The 15,268-nt window shown below is 37.2% G+C and overlaps 1 protein-coding gene across 7 annotated transcripts in view; it reads left to right on the top strand.

Moving 5' to 3' along the window:
* The window catches only part of LOC122555842 (SPRY domain-containing SOCS box protein 1-like), a 270,118-nt gene that overhangs the window by 73,768 nt on the left and 181,082 nt on the right, over nucleotides 1-15,268 (top strand). Inside the window, exon 1 of one of the 7 annotated variants that reach the window (XM_043702035.1) lies at nucleotides 14,010-14,200. The exons of the other annotated variants lie outside the window; for them this stretch is intronic. The gene's annotated coding sequence lies outside the window, so the exon portion shown is untranslated. Of the gene's footprint in view, nucleotides 1-14,009; nucleotides 14,201-15,268 lie in introns of those variants that run through there. 7 annotated transcript variants of the gene reach the window in all.

Below are 15,268 nucleotides of genomic sequence, written 5' to 3'. Positions count from 1 at the left end.
CTTGGCACACCAGCCTCATTCCTGAAGAAGGGCTTATGCCCGAAACGTCGATTCTCCTGCTCCTCGGATGCTGCCTGGCCTGCTGCGCTTTTCTAGCACCACACTTTTTTCAACTCTGGTCTCCAGCATCTGCAGTCCTCACTTTCTCCTACCATTTAGACTGGGACAACACATCCATCCTAGCATAGGCTAAACAGCGACACACATGGGAAAACTCACTGTTTCTGATCAATATCTAGAAACTCCCTTGGAAATTGTGGTTTGTAAATTTTCAATAAATTCAAAAATACTGTGATCCCCTCTATTTGAAAAAGCTTGATGACAATTGCTATTGTGACTTGCTGATGAAAATGGCCACACTTAGATGAGATGCAATCAGCCCACTACTCCTTATGGAACTAAGTTAAAAAAATCTCACAACACCAGGTTATAGTCCAACAGGTTTATTTGGAAACACGAGCTTTCGAAGTGCTGATGCTTCTTCAGGTGATTGTAAAGAAGCAGCACTTCAAAAGCTAGCGCTTCCAAATAAACCTGTTGGACTATAACCTGTTGGACTATAACTTGGTGTTGTGTGATTTATAACTTTGTCCACCCCAGTCTACCACCAACTCCTCCAAATTATGGAACTAACCTGTCAGAAATCACAATGTTCGGCAGAGGAAGCATTTACATTGAATAGTTGCTATCTAAACTTGTCACTTCATAATAGATCTTTTTGATTGCAAGCTATTGAATGGTGTGTTTTCTTTGTAGCCTAAAAGCAGGTTATGTAAAGATCCCATGCCATTATTCCAAAAAGTAGTAAGCAATATCTTTCCTTCAAGCAGCATCATGACAAAACAGTTGCCTCATTGCTGTTTGCATGACCTCACAAGTGCCTTTCCCCACATTATAGCTAATGAAATATTTATGAACTGTGAAGGACTTTGGGACATGCTGAGCTGAAATATACATTATAAGTATATGTTTTTCCATGTGCTTAATTCCTTCACTATTTTTATGGTCATTTTAATGTTTATTTTAATTTGTTCTTTTACAGTTTCAGTAAAGTTGTTAACTCAGTGCAATATAGTGGAAAATGAAGGAAATTAAGCATCATTTTGTTCAGTCAGTTTCTATTGACCTGATTTCCTGACTTGGGGATGAAGTGCTTTGCATCTCATCTGTATAAGTTTGTCGCTATACCTTGATTATCAATACATGCTAAGTTCAGTTGTTGCTACGAAATGGGCTTGGGTGCCAAAATTTTAAAAAGTAGTTAGACCCCTTGCCCTCCCATTTATTAAATAAACGTTTGGAACAACTCTGATCTGTACTCGACCTCCTGCCAATCTATTTTAATATTTGTTATCATTTTTTATCTAAGATACTACATACCTACTAGAGTAAGTTTGTTACAGTTAAGTACAATATTCAGAATATAGTAATAAAGGAATTAGTTTATGCACAACTGACTAATGAATTTCTAGTTTAGAAATAAAGATTGACATATAATTGACCTGGGTCTATTTTTAGTGCAGTTGTTAATATTTATTTTAACTTTGTTCTTTTCACAGTTTTAATGTGGTTGTTAACTCATTGAAAATAATAGGTCATGAAGAAAATTAAGTATGATTTTTTTCAAAATCCCTTTCCATTCACCCAATTTCCTGACTTTTACATCTTATCCTGCTCTACTCGGATTGACAGTTTTTCATCTATTCATCCCCCCCTTTTTTAAAAAAAAATTCATTTCTTAAGCACCTTCCTTTCAACAAATTTAATAAGTGATTTTGAATTGAGGGGGAGAAGTGGTTTATGTTGAAGTGGACTTAGCTGAGACATTAACATAAGTAAAATGCATACTTTTTTTGTCAATGGGTGTTATCGTTTTCAATCTTGCTCCAAAAATCTAGGTCTTGGTTTTCCCTGTCCATATTTTCAAGCATGAATTTCAGCATGTGTCTTGGCAATCTGAACAATGTCAGATTTCTCTTGCCCACTCTCTCCCTCCCCCAGTGCTTTGAGATACTGAGCTAAAGGACAGTTAAATTGTGTGAGGCTTTTCTAAGCTGTATTCAGTATGTAACTAATATGGCAAAAATGTGACATTGCTGATGAAGGCATGAAAAATAGCTTTACATCTGCAGTTAAATGTTATAACCATGTATTTTGTACCTTAAAAGCTTAACCTTCCTTGTTGATAAACTGATGAATAATCAATAAGTAATTAACATGATAATAAAGGGCATAAGTGTGTATTACATTGGAGCATAAAAGCTACTTTCTTTGCTGTTTGGAAAATTATACTCCAAATTTTCCTGGATGCCTTGAAAATATTAAAAACATTGTATCACCAGAATTGGTCTCACTGTGTAGAATCTGATCGCATGTCTGCGTTCCACTAAGAACCATGAAAAATGCACAAGGTTAATAACTCAGTCTTAGTCTTTTGAAATAATATCAAAGGCAATTATTTAGAATCGTCAAAGGTAACAATTACAGAATGCTTAACTGTCCTAACAAGTTCTCTCATTTAATTAGTTGTCATCTTATGGTTATGAGATTCTGAAATTATCAGACCTTCAAGCCACATACTGGAACATATATCAAATGCATTTTACAAATTTGTGCTGCAGAGCACAACTATGTAATATAATCAATGTATTAGCTCTGTGACTTTGACAATTGCCTTATTTTCTTGGAGCTCTTTTGAGCTTCCGACTATCTCAATTAGTCCTTTGTGGATAAATCACTGATTTCGTCTCTGGAACAGTGGTGATGTGCTATTCAAAGTTTTCAATGCGTACGACCATCACCTCCTCGTATTCATTACCAAGTTTTCAATGGGTTCACCTACCTCTCGACTCTGAAATTCATATCCTTAGATCTGATATGTGATATGAGTTCACATGGAGATGTATGCTGAATATCTCAAATTGCCTTGTTTTTACAGTTGTCGTCACTTACCTCTTGAAAAGATGTTAACTGTCCTCTCTTGTCTACGAAAGGATATAGCTGACCTCTTCCTCTTGTTTTTAAAAAAAAATGTCACTTAAGGTCAATATGCACTTGCATGTAAACTTATCAAACGTTTGTATAACATCAACCTTCTAATTCATTCAGGTCTGTAGCACAGCGTTCATGGATTTCTAATCCATTGCCATAGCAAATATAGTTCAGAATCCCAACATGGCAAATAGTGAAATTTTAATTAAAAGAACCAAAAACCTGGGATTAAAAACAAAGTTGAATAGTGACCGTGTAACCACTGTTGACTAGTGGAAAAAAAACATCTGGTTCATTAATATAATTTCAGGAAATAAATCTGCCATCCTTACCCGGGCTGTGCTATAAGCAGCTCCAGCCCAGAGCAATGTGGTTGACTCTTAACTACCGTCTGGGCAATTAGGGATGGACAATAAATGTTGGCCTAGCTAGTGACACCCATATCCCATGAACAAAAAAACTTTTTTTGTAATAATTTAAAGTATAAATTGGGCATTCTCTTGAGTGGACATAAAATGTGTGAATGCTATTGAACTCCACCTTTGTTAGATATGTCAGCTTGGATTAGCATGTTGTCTTATTTATTTGTTTCCATTCCAGACTGCTGTTATTGAATAGCGACTAGCATGCAAAGATATGCTGTCTTTAAAATGGAGGCAAGATAATTTTTTCTCTTGGAAGATATTGAATGTCTGTAATTTCATATGAGTTCTGAAGACTAGATCAAAGTATTTGAAGAAAAGGTGGATAAATTCTTGAAATATCAGGGACTTGAGGCAATGAAGAGTTTGCAAGAAAGCAGAGTTGAGACTTTGGGCAGATGAACCATGATCTTGTTAAATGGCGGGGCAGACTTGAGAAGGTGATGGGCCTACTCCTGCTCCTGCTCATCACCTATTCTCTCCGATCTACGTTAGTTCTTAGTTGCCTATGATTCAAATTGAAAATTTTCAGTATTTTAGCAATTACAACCAGGTGAACCTCATAGAATGAGTTCCCTGATTGGGGCTGTTAATCTTGTCCAATCAGGGAGCCCTAGCTGACAGATATAAATGGGTGTCATGAAGGGCAGTGTTTGTCACTGGCCACCCGGGTGAAAAAAAAGAAAGAGAGATAAGCAGAGGATAAGCACTGGCCACCTGGGTGTTTTCCTATCTTCCTGATGGTGGAATTTGAATAAAGATTCGTGCACTTTGTGTCTTTCACTGTGTCTCACACCTGCACACACACACCATGGGTGCTGGGGATAAAATAAGCACTACCGCACTTAGATGGTAGTGTGGAGAAAAAAGAAAACAAAAACCTTATTTTGGCAAAAAAAAGAAAAAAAAATAAGCAGAGGAATGAAAAAAAAATAAAAGAAAAAAAATAAATGGGTGTCAGGCATTCTGTTCACTCAGTGCCAACTCTGAGGAAGCTAAACCAATGTCAAGTACTGTGTATGTGTAAGTAAAGGATGACTTGGTGATGTGGAGTTATTTCACTTGTCTTTTTTTTAAGCATTTTCTTCTAGATTTCACTCTGGCTATATAAACCAGCCATAACTTCAAACTCTTCATTCTTCAGAATCCAGTCTCTTGTCTGTGCTTTTCTATTCCACCTTTGCTCCTCAATTGGTAGCCAATGCTTTTGTTTCCTAAGTGGCGCTCTGAAATTATTAACCTAACTACTCTTTCTCTATTTTCCCTTCCGCTGCGAAGGATCTTCTTGAAACCTACCTCCTTTGAGTTTATGCTTCCACTTTTGATCATTGCTCCTTTTTTTAATTTATGGCTCAGTATCGGCTTTATTCCTGTACCCCTGAAGCACCTAAAAACATTCTTTTGCATTAAAGGCATAAATAAATGCAAAGATGATGATAATCTGGTGTTGGGGATAACAGGACAATAGTCCCGTACCTTGGAATTTTTTAGCGATACAAGACCAAACAAATTATTGTTATTTGTGATTAGGACTTGGATACTTTTTTAAACTGGTGACAATTTATTATATATGATTAATAACAATACTGTGGCACTTAATGAGATTCCTCCTTTGACATAGTTACCTGGGGATATGACCGCACAGCTTTGTCTCTCAGTTCTGAGAATTTGGGAGAGGGGGGTGTTTTTTTTTACTGAAAAGTAGCTGAAGGAATTTGATTTGGTTTTTTTCCTGCCTAAAGAGGATTGTTTTGTCACTCTGTGTCTCTGGGTTAGTAGGATTTTTGTGCGTTCTACACAATATGCGGTCTGTGGGAGGGAATGTGCTGCTGTCTATGTTGCCCACTCACAACATTGCAGCTCAGAGTTGATATTGCTTTGTAATTTCTAGAAATTCTGTCAGCTTTTATACTTTACAATTTTATAGATAAACTATTAATTAGAGAAATTCTAACACCAAACATAGAAGTAAATCATCTAATTTGATACTGGAGGTAATTTTTTTTTGTTTTTGCATTCACCTGTGGTTTTAAAAACACAATCTCTTTCTTGCTAACCACTGCTAGTTCTTTTCTAAGAAAGCACTATCAAACTTGGGGAAATAGAAATGTAAGCAAGAAAGCATTTCGGTATCTAAGCTGATGTAGAAATCTTCAGCCATTATTACTCTGTCAGTAATATGAACAAAAGCTTAACTTGATCACATAACATTTCTGTGAACATTATTTTTAATGGAATAAAGTTTTCAAAAATCTAATGCCAACATTTAATATCTAGAGTTTTTATTTCTCTTTTTTGGGGGATGTGAGCAGTGTCAAGGCTAGCACTTGTCACCCATCCTAATTCCTCGAGGTTTGGTGTGAGCTGCCTCTTAAGCTACTGTAGTCCATGTAGTTAGGTACACTTAGTGCTATAGTCAAGAAGGGAGTTCTAGGTTTTTATACCAGAGACATTGAGGAATGTTAATAGTTCTGATCAAGTTGGTGTGTCACTTGAAGCAGAGTTTCCGGGTGTTTTCTTTTCGTGCATCTGCTTCTCTTCTATTTCTAGGTGGCACGGATTATAAAATTGGAAGATATTGCTGTCGTAGATTTGACAAGTTGCTGTTGTGTAATTTTTTTTCAGTACGTGCTACTGTCAGCACCGTTATTTAATGTGGCAGCTGGGATGCTGTGGACTATTTTTCATTTCAGTGATCTATTTTTCGAGTGTTATTGCACTGATTAATGTCATGGACCAGATTAAACCCCTCAAAATTAAGAAGCTAGTCTAGATTCAAATTTTGCCTAGTTTTGAAGCTAAGTCTGTGGCATTGTGTTCTGGTTGTAATTTGATTGGTCAAACTGTCAGGTTTGAAACAAAACACACATTTTACTCATGTACTATAATTAAAATACAAAAAGACAAGAAAAGAATTGACTTAACTGTAACTATCAAAATACTCAAAAAAAATTAACTAATTAACTGTTCTAATATACTAGCATCCCATATACACACCTTTAGACAAAGGCAGAGTCAGTAAAATAGATTGTCTCTCACATGCAATTCTAGTAGCAGGAAGAGAACCCAGCTTATCTGTAACAGAGAGAAATAAGAGCTTTTCACATTAGGTTTCAAGATGGCAGCAACTACCACTGAAGACTAAAATTTAAAACAAAAAAATCCTAGTTCTGTGGAGCTTGATGCCCACCCATGTAGGCTGCTTCTATTGTTCTAACTTTAAATGAAAAATCCTCAAGGCCTGTCATGCTGTTTATTTTATTGGCTTTGGAGAAGTCTGGTCAGCACCTCTGTCTCAACCTTCTTTCATTTAAAAAAAACAATACGACAGATACACTTCTTAAAGCCATATTATTGTCATACAATCACCTGAAGAGTTTCCATAATGTTCCTGACTTGTACCTTTTGTACATGGTGAACAGGCTGTGGAAATTAGAGAGGTGACTGACTTGCAGAATGTCTAGCTTCTGATCTGCTCTTAATTGTTTTTCTTCTTGTAGACCCTCATTGCCTTTGTAATTGTGAGGTGAAAATGCCATGTTCCTGAGCAGCTGAGGCCTGAATATTGTCCAGGTCATGTTGCATGTTGTGGACTGCTTAAGTATTTGAGGAGCTAACAAATGAGACTGAACATAATGGATTCATAAGCAAGTATCCCCAATTTTAACCTTATCATGGAGGAATGGTCAAACCTCATCTCCCCTCAAGTTCACTCTTTTGTCATCATTAGACCAAAGCTATAAAGAGGTCAGGAGCTAAGTAGCTCTGGCTGAACTCAAACTGTGCATCAGTAAGCAGATTATTGTCTAAATATTGATTTGATAATCCTGTTGATAACATCTTCAATCACTTGGTTGATGATCAGGGGAGTAGGCTGTTATAGAGTCATAGAATTTGGAGTAAATTTGTCAGCTTTTTCAGTATAGGATATAACTGGTCAGATTTCTACGTTGCCAGGTAAATGTCAGTACTGTACATGATTGGAAAAGCCTAGTGGAGGCATGGCTACTCTTGGAACAAAACCCTTTAGCATTATCAGCAGAACCTTTTCAGGGTCAGTTGGCATTGTTATCTCTCCTTTAGCTATTTCTTGATATCACATGTATTGAATCAAATTGACTGACTGACGACTCTCATCTACTGGGAACTTCAGGAGGTCAATGGATTATCCACTTGGCATTCCTGGCTAGATATGGTTGCAAACAGTTCAGCCTTTTATTTTAGCATTGACATGTTAAGCACCCCAAGGATTATGAGCAGGGATGTTATGAAGTTTCCTTCTCTGGTTAGTTGTTAATTGTTTTCCAACATTCATGACTGGATGTGGCTGGTGTGCAGAGTTTTGATCTGATTTGTTGGATGTAGAATCAGTTAGCTGTAGGGCATGGTGCTTCATGTGATCCCATGTTAATGTTATCAGTTTGGCATCTAATTTTTAGTTAGGTGGTGTTGCTCCTAGCATGCTCTCCTGTACTTTTCATTGAAAGAAATGATTCCCTGATTTGATGATAAAGGTAGAGTGGGGAAAATGCTGCCCATGAGTTTACAGATTGTGTTTGAGTATATTTTTGTTGTTGCTATTTGATGCATGGCATTATATCAATGCCCAGGTTTCAGCTGAGATCTGTTCTGAATCCATCATTTGTCATGGTAGCAGTGCCAAATAACCCAATGGACATTATCCTCAATGAGAAGACAGGACTTCATCTCCATAATGAACAAAGACTGTGGGTGGGGACCTCATTTAGTCCTGGACAGAAGTATCTGCAGAAGGTAGATTGGTGAGGATGAGGTCAAGTAGAGTTTTCACTCTTGTTGGTCTCTTCAATCCTAAATGATATTAGTAGATCAGATGGCCTGATACCTTCACGATTACCATTAGTTGAGTCTATCTCTTAATTCAGATTTTATTGAATGTTTGAATTTATTCCACTGGCTGCCATTGGTGGGATTTGAAGTTATGTCCCTGGAATATTTATCCAGGGCCTCTGGCTTTATGAGTTGCATGACATTGCCGCAACATAGCTATAACCCTAAAACTGTTGGCTAAATAGGAGTCACTTATTACAGAACTGAAGGTTTTTAATTTTTTAAAAAAGCCAAACATTTCTAATTGTGCTTTTGATATAACAAAACTACAAATAGACCTGCTTAAAACTAAACATTTTTTTGTTTTGATTCCAGAAAATATTCTCAGTACCTTTTATTGTATAATTTGTGGCATTGAACATCTCCACTTCAAAAATATTACCAGTGAAATAGATAAACTGCTTATGTCTTGCTCTTCTGCATTTATTGCATATGCATACAGATTTCCCACACAAGAAACAATATATTATTCTCAAATGAAATTTAACATAAGCTGAGTTTTTTGAGACAGACGGTTCCTGAAAATTACAAGGATGATTGGCTACCAACTTCCAGGTTTTTCCTGCTGTTGACATTTTGGTCAATGCAGGTTCAAGCCTTGGAGGCAGACAGGCAGTTAGGTGCATTAAAAGCATTGTTACAGGTAAGTTGGGTTTTCCCAGACATCCTTCAGTTTTCCAATGCAGTGATGAGTGCAGAACAACAACCTGGAATGGAGGCAGTATGACAATACTCCAGCATTCCCTGTCTGTTGGCAGGGGAGGGGTGTAGTTAATTTAACCCACTATTCATGTCCATAACTGGTATATTGACCTGGCTATATTTGTGCTATATATTGAAGATTTTATAAAAGTGACTGACAAGGCACCACGTTGTTGAAGCAATGTATCAGGTACTTCCTTTGTTTTGCAGCCAGAGGTTCCCCCTAAAGCTGGAATGCCTCTGCTTGGCTCCTTGATACATCAGGAGTTTGTCCACTGCAGCTTAACTGGATGGGGAGCCTGTCCCATGTCAATTCAGGGCTTACTCAATGGAAGTGGACTCAGGAGCTGAAAACAAAACTGACTTCATCTCATGGAAAAAATCCAACACTTGCATTTAGAACTGCTGACAAGGTTTTATATTGATTGGTAAATCCTAAAATCCTTACATTTATTTATTGAATCAAAGGTTGTGCTAGCTGATGTTCATTGTATGACTGTGTCTCCATTTTAAGAATTTTTTTTTGTGTGATGAGTGTCAGTTCAAGGCCTGTCCTGAATTGCCCTCAAAGGAGATGATGAGCCCCTCCTTTTTAAAAAAAGTACTTTGTACCATATGTACGTACATGGAGCCTGTATTATTTCAGAAACATGTGCGTGACTATTCTGTATTCACGCAAGAATGAAATATTTTTGTTCAGCATAAATACATTAGTTGTTTCCAGCATGTTTTGTAAATCGAAATCTGCAACACTTTTACCATAGGTGGCTAATAGAATTTTTTATGTGGCAAGCATTTTAAATAATTTTTTGGTTGAATTTTTAATTTCAGGATCTGCACATTGGGAAATGATATTTGCTTGTTAAAGTAGAATAGATTTGAATCTAATTTTCTTGCACAAAATTGCATTTTGAGGTATTAATGTCTGTGGTAATGCACTCGTTCTCCGCTCTCCCTTCATCAAAGATTCTGCATTCAAATTATTTTCCAAAGAGACTTTACTAACTTGTCCATGTTTCCTTTTTTTTCTCTTGGGTGGACGTCAGAAATCCCACAGAAGAGGGAAAGCGTTAGCCTGGATGGCATTTACCTTTCAATTACCATCTAAATCAGATGAGCTTCAGTTTTGCTGTATCAATACCTAGGAACTGTCGGTGATCATTATAACTAGTTGAACCTTGTAACACTTCCTGTGCCCACGAATGCAGAGTTAAATGTGGAAGTTGCTGTCAATGATACTTTGCTTCTGCATGAGACGTGTCTTTGAAGTCCTCACAGATGGAATCAATTAGACATTACTGATTTGTTGTGCACTTCTTGTATGTGCACTACATTCTTTCTGTGAAGACCTATGAAAAAGCTAAGCCTTGTTCAAACATGACTTTCTTGCCTTTTAAACAGCATTGTAGATCATAATTGCTTCTGAAAACCTCACCCCCAGCCATTGATCCTGAGAAGTTAAGTATGGAGTCCCGTTCCTTTCGGACAAATAAATGTGATTTTGTTTTTTTCAGTGTGTTTTGAAATTTACAATTCTCTAACTCCGTTGTACTTAGCTTTCCATGCAGGGATTTCAAATGTGATTTCTGTACCCTTTTGTCTGTCTAAGCCTTTCCCAGTTCTGGGATGCCACAGATCTGAGCCTCAATTCCTCCTAACAGCAGTTTTATTGGTTTAGCGTATATTTGTCTGTTTGTACCTCTCTGAGCCACTGTGATAATGCTTTTACGTTAAAGTTGCTGTTTAAGAGCATGGTGTTAATAAATTTTCATTTACTATTCTCCTGCAAATTAGCCACCCCAAGTAGCAGTTCTGATTTTGCAATCATCAATGATAGTATGTTAATGAATGTGATTCTCCAAGGTGAGTTATTAAATTAAAACATACAGCTGCAGATACAGATGATCAGAAACAAAAATGAATTGCTGGAGAAATTCAGCTGGTCTGCCAGCATCCATGTGGAGAAAAGAGTGAATGTTTCAAATCCAGTGGTTCTTCAGGATTGAGATCAGCTAGGAAAAGGTGGTATTTATGTTAGTTAACAACAGGGTGGGAACGAGTGAGCAGATAGGTGGAGAGGGAACCCAGTAACAGAAGAAAAAAGAAAAGTTAGGCAGACAAAGAGATTGGTGATTGTAAGCCAAGGAAGAAAATAGCTACATAAGTGACAATGCAGGTTATGAATGGGTGCAAGTCAGTTGGCTGTGTTGAAAGCAACTTCTATCATGACAGGACCTGAGTGTAGTGGTAGCTAATAATATGGAAGAAGGTGTACATGCTGTAAAATTATTAAACTCTATGTTCAGTCCTGAAGGCTGTAATTCCCATAAGTAGAAGATGAGTTGTTGCTCTTTGAGTTTATGTTGAGTCTGGCTAGAGCACTGCAGCAGGTCTGAGTCACATGTTGGCCAGGGAACATGGTGGTGTCTTAAAGTACTGGGCGACTGGAAGCTCTGGTTCATTTTTATGGTCAGAGACTAGGTCTTCTGTAGGGCTGTCACCCAGCCTGTGTTTCATTCTCTCCTATGAAGAGACTACATTGTGAGCAAAGAATAGTTATTAAATAACTCAGAGATTAATCAGGTTTCTTTTTGTATAGGTAAAAGTTAATCATGTTTATGTTTATTCACACAGCAATTGTACTTGAATGATCATGTGGTGTATTTGACCTCAGTTGCACTTTGAATTGTAATTTTGCTAATGCTCCCTTGCTAACTGCATTCTGAACATCTCACCCAACAGCAGAATATTAAATGTGTTGACAGTACAGGTATGAATATATCCATCATTTGAATGTTTTAAGTTCATTGTCATTTTTATTAATAATATAGAAGATCCAAGGAATCTCTTGTATATTTTCCATATCTGGTTTAATTCTGCACTAACATTAATTCTATGCAGTGACAAACTATGGTATAAGACTACAGCTATGTACCAGTATGGTGTGTATGCAGATGAAAACAGTTCTTCTCAGAACATCGTTGCTCTCAAATAGAAATATATCTGCTGAAATTAATTCCTTTTATTAACCTTGTAACATTATTTCAGTTGTAACAAGGAATTTAACTATTGCTTGTTCTTTTTGTCATGAAACAGCGTTCGAAGTTTTTTTACCCAGTTTAAGTATTTCTCAGAAATATTACATGGCTAATGAATTATTATCTCTGAAAATACTGAAGCAGTTACTGTACACAAGAATTCTATTGTGGGATGTGAACATTTGTTTCTTATACCTCCTTGATAAGTGATAGTAAACTTCCTCTTTTGAACCACTATAGTCCCGTTGGTAATGGCACATTTACTGGACTATAAGGAATGGAGTTCAAGGATTTTGACCTTGCAACAGAGAAAGAGCAGTGGCATGTTTCTAAGTGAGCAACTTCAAGGGGAGCTTGCAGGTGGCTGGGTATCCATCCGTCTGTTTCTCAGGTGATAGAGATTATGGATTTGGAAGATGCTGTTAAATGATTCTTCATGAAGTAGTTTGAAGTTTCCTTCTCTGGTTAGTTGTTAATTGTTTTCCAACATTCATGACTGGATGTGGCTGGTGTGCAGAGTTTTGATCTGATTTGTTGGATGTAGAATCAGTTAGCTGTAGGGCATGGTGCTTCATGTGATCCCATGTTAATGTTATCAGTTTGGCATCTAATTTTTAGTTAGGTGGTGTTGCTCCTAGCATGCTCTCCTGTACTTTTCATTGAAAGAAATGATTCCCTGATTTGATGATAAAGGTAGAGTGGGGAAAATGCTGCCCATGAGTTTACAGATTGTGTTTGAGTATATTTTTGTTGTTGCTATTTGATGCATGGCATTATATCAATGCCCAGGTTTCAGCTGAGATCTGTTCTGAATCCATCATTTGTCATGGTAGCAGTGCCAAATAACCCAATGGACATTATCCTCAATGAGAAGACAGGACTTCATCTCCATAATGAACAAAGACTGTGGGTGGGGACCTCATTTAGTCCTGGACAGAAGTATCTGCAGAAGGTAGATTGGTGAGGATGAGGTCAAGTAGAGTTTTCACTCTTGTTGGTCTCTTCAATCCTAAATGATATTAGTAGATCAGATGGCCTGATACCTTCACGATTACCATTAGTTGAGTCTATCTCTTAATTCAGATTTTATTGAATGTTTGAATTTATTCCACTGGCTGCCATTGGTGGGATTTGAAGTTATGTCCCTGGAATATTTATCCAGGGCCTCTGGCTTTATGAGTTGCATGACATTGCCGCAACATAGCTATAACCCTAAAACTGTTGGCTAAATAGGAGTCACTTATTACAGAACTGAAGGTTTTTAATTTTTTTAAAAAGCCAAACCTTTCTAATTGTGCTTTTGATATAACAAAACTACAAATAGACCTGCTTAAAACTAAACATTTTTTTGTTTTGATTCCAGAAAATATTCTCAGTACCTTTTATTGTATAATTTGTGGCATTGAACATCTCCACTTCAAAAATATTACCAGTGAAATAGATAAACTGCTTATGTCTTGCTCTTCTGCATTTATTGCATATGCATACAGATTTCCCACACAAGAAACAATATATTATTCTCAAATGAAATTTAACATAAGCTGAGTTTTTTGAGACAGACGGTTCCTGAAAATTACAAGGATGATTGGCTACCAACTTCCAGGTTTTTCCTGCTGTTGACATTTTGGTCAATGCAGGTTCAAGCCTTGGAGGCAGACAGGCAGTTAGGTGCATTAAAAGCATTGTTACAGGTAAGTTGGGTTTTCCCAGACATCCTTCAGTTTTCCAATGCAGTGATGAGTGCAGAACAACAACCTGGAATGGAGGCAGTATGACAATACTCCAGCATTCCCTGTCTGTTGGCAGGGGAGGGGTGTAGTTAATTTAACCCACTATTCATGTCCATAACTGGTATATTGACCTGGCTATATTTGTGCTATATATTGAAGATTTTATAAAAGTGACTGACAAGGCACCACGTTGTTGAAGCAATGTATCAGGTACTTCCTTTGTTTTGCAGCCAGAGGTTCCCCCTAAAGCTGGAATGCCTCTGCTTGGCTCCTTGATACATCAGGAGTTTGTCCACTGCAGCTTAACTGGATGGGGAGCCTGTCCCATGTCAATTCAGGGCTTACTCAATGGAAGTGGACTCAGGAGCTGAAAACAAAACTGACTTCATCTCATGGAAAAAATCCAACACTTGCATTTAGAACTGCTGACAAGGTTTTATATTGATTGGTAAATCCTAAAATCCTTACACTTATTTCTTGAATCAAAGGTTGTGCTAGCTGATGTTCATCGTATGACTGTGTCTCCATTTTAAGAATTTTTTTTGTGTGATGAGTGTCAGTTCAAGGCCTGTCCTGAATTGCCCTCAAAGGAGATGATGGGCCCCTCCTTTTTAAAAAAAGTACTTTGTACCATATGTACGTACATGGAGCCTGTATTATTTCAGAAACATGTGCGTGACTATTCTGTATTCACGCAAGAATGAAATATTTTTGTTCAGCATAAATACATTAGTTGTTTCCAGCATGTTTTGTAAATCGAAATCTGCAACACTTTTACCATAGGTGGCTAATAGAATTTTTTATGTGGCAAGCATTTTAAATAATTTTTTGGTTGAATTTTTAATTTCAGGATCTGCACATTGGGAAATGATATTTGCTTGTTAAAGTAGAATAGATTTGAATCTAATTTTCTTGCACAAAATTGCATTTTGAGGTATTAATGTCTGTGGTAATGCACTCGTTCTCCGCCCTCCCTTCATCAAAGATTCTGCATTCAAATTATTTTCCAAAGAGACTTTACTAACTTGTCCATGTTTCCTTTTTTTTCTCTTGGGTGGACGTCAGAAATCCCACAGAAGAGGGAAAGCGTTAGCCTGGATGGCATTTACCTTTCAATTACCATCTAAATCAGATGAGCTTCAGTTTTGCTGTATCAATACCTAGGAACTGTCGGTGATCATTATAACTAGTTGAACCTTGTAACACTTCCTGTGCCCACGAATGCAGAGTTAAATGTGGAAGTTGCTGTCAATGATACTTTGCTTCTGCATGAGACGTGTCTTTGAAGTCCTCACAGATGGAATCAATTAGACATTACTGATTTGTTGTGCACTTCTTGTATGTGCACTACATTCTTTCTGTGAAGACCTATGAAAAAGCTAAGCCTTATTCAAACAAGACTTTCTTGCCTTTTAAACAGCATTGTAGATCATAATTGCTTCTGAAAACCTCACCCCCAGCCATTGATCCTGAGAAGTTAAGTATGGAGTCCCGTTCCTTTAGGACAAATAAATGT

The sequence above is a fragment of the Chiloscyllium plagiosum genome, chromosome 13 (genome assembly GCF_004010195.1).
Source record: "Chiloscyllium plagiosum isolate BGI_BamShark_2017 chromosome 13, ASM401019v2, whole genome shotgun sequence".
NCBI lineage: Eukaryota > Metazoa > Chordata > Chondrichthyes > Orectolobiformes > Hemiscylliidae > Chiloscyllium > Chiloscyllium plagiosum.
The sequence above is the reverse complement of the archived record's forward strand: the minus strand, read 5'-3'. Positions and strand labels throughout refer to the sequence as shown.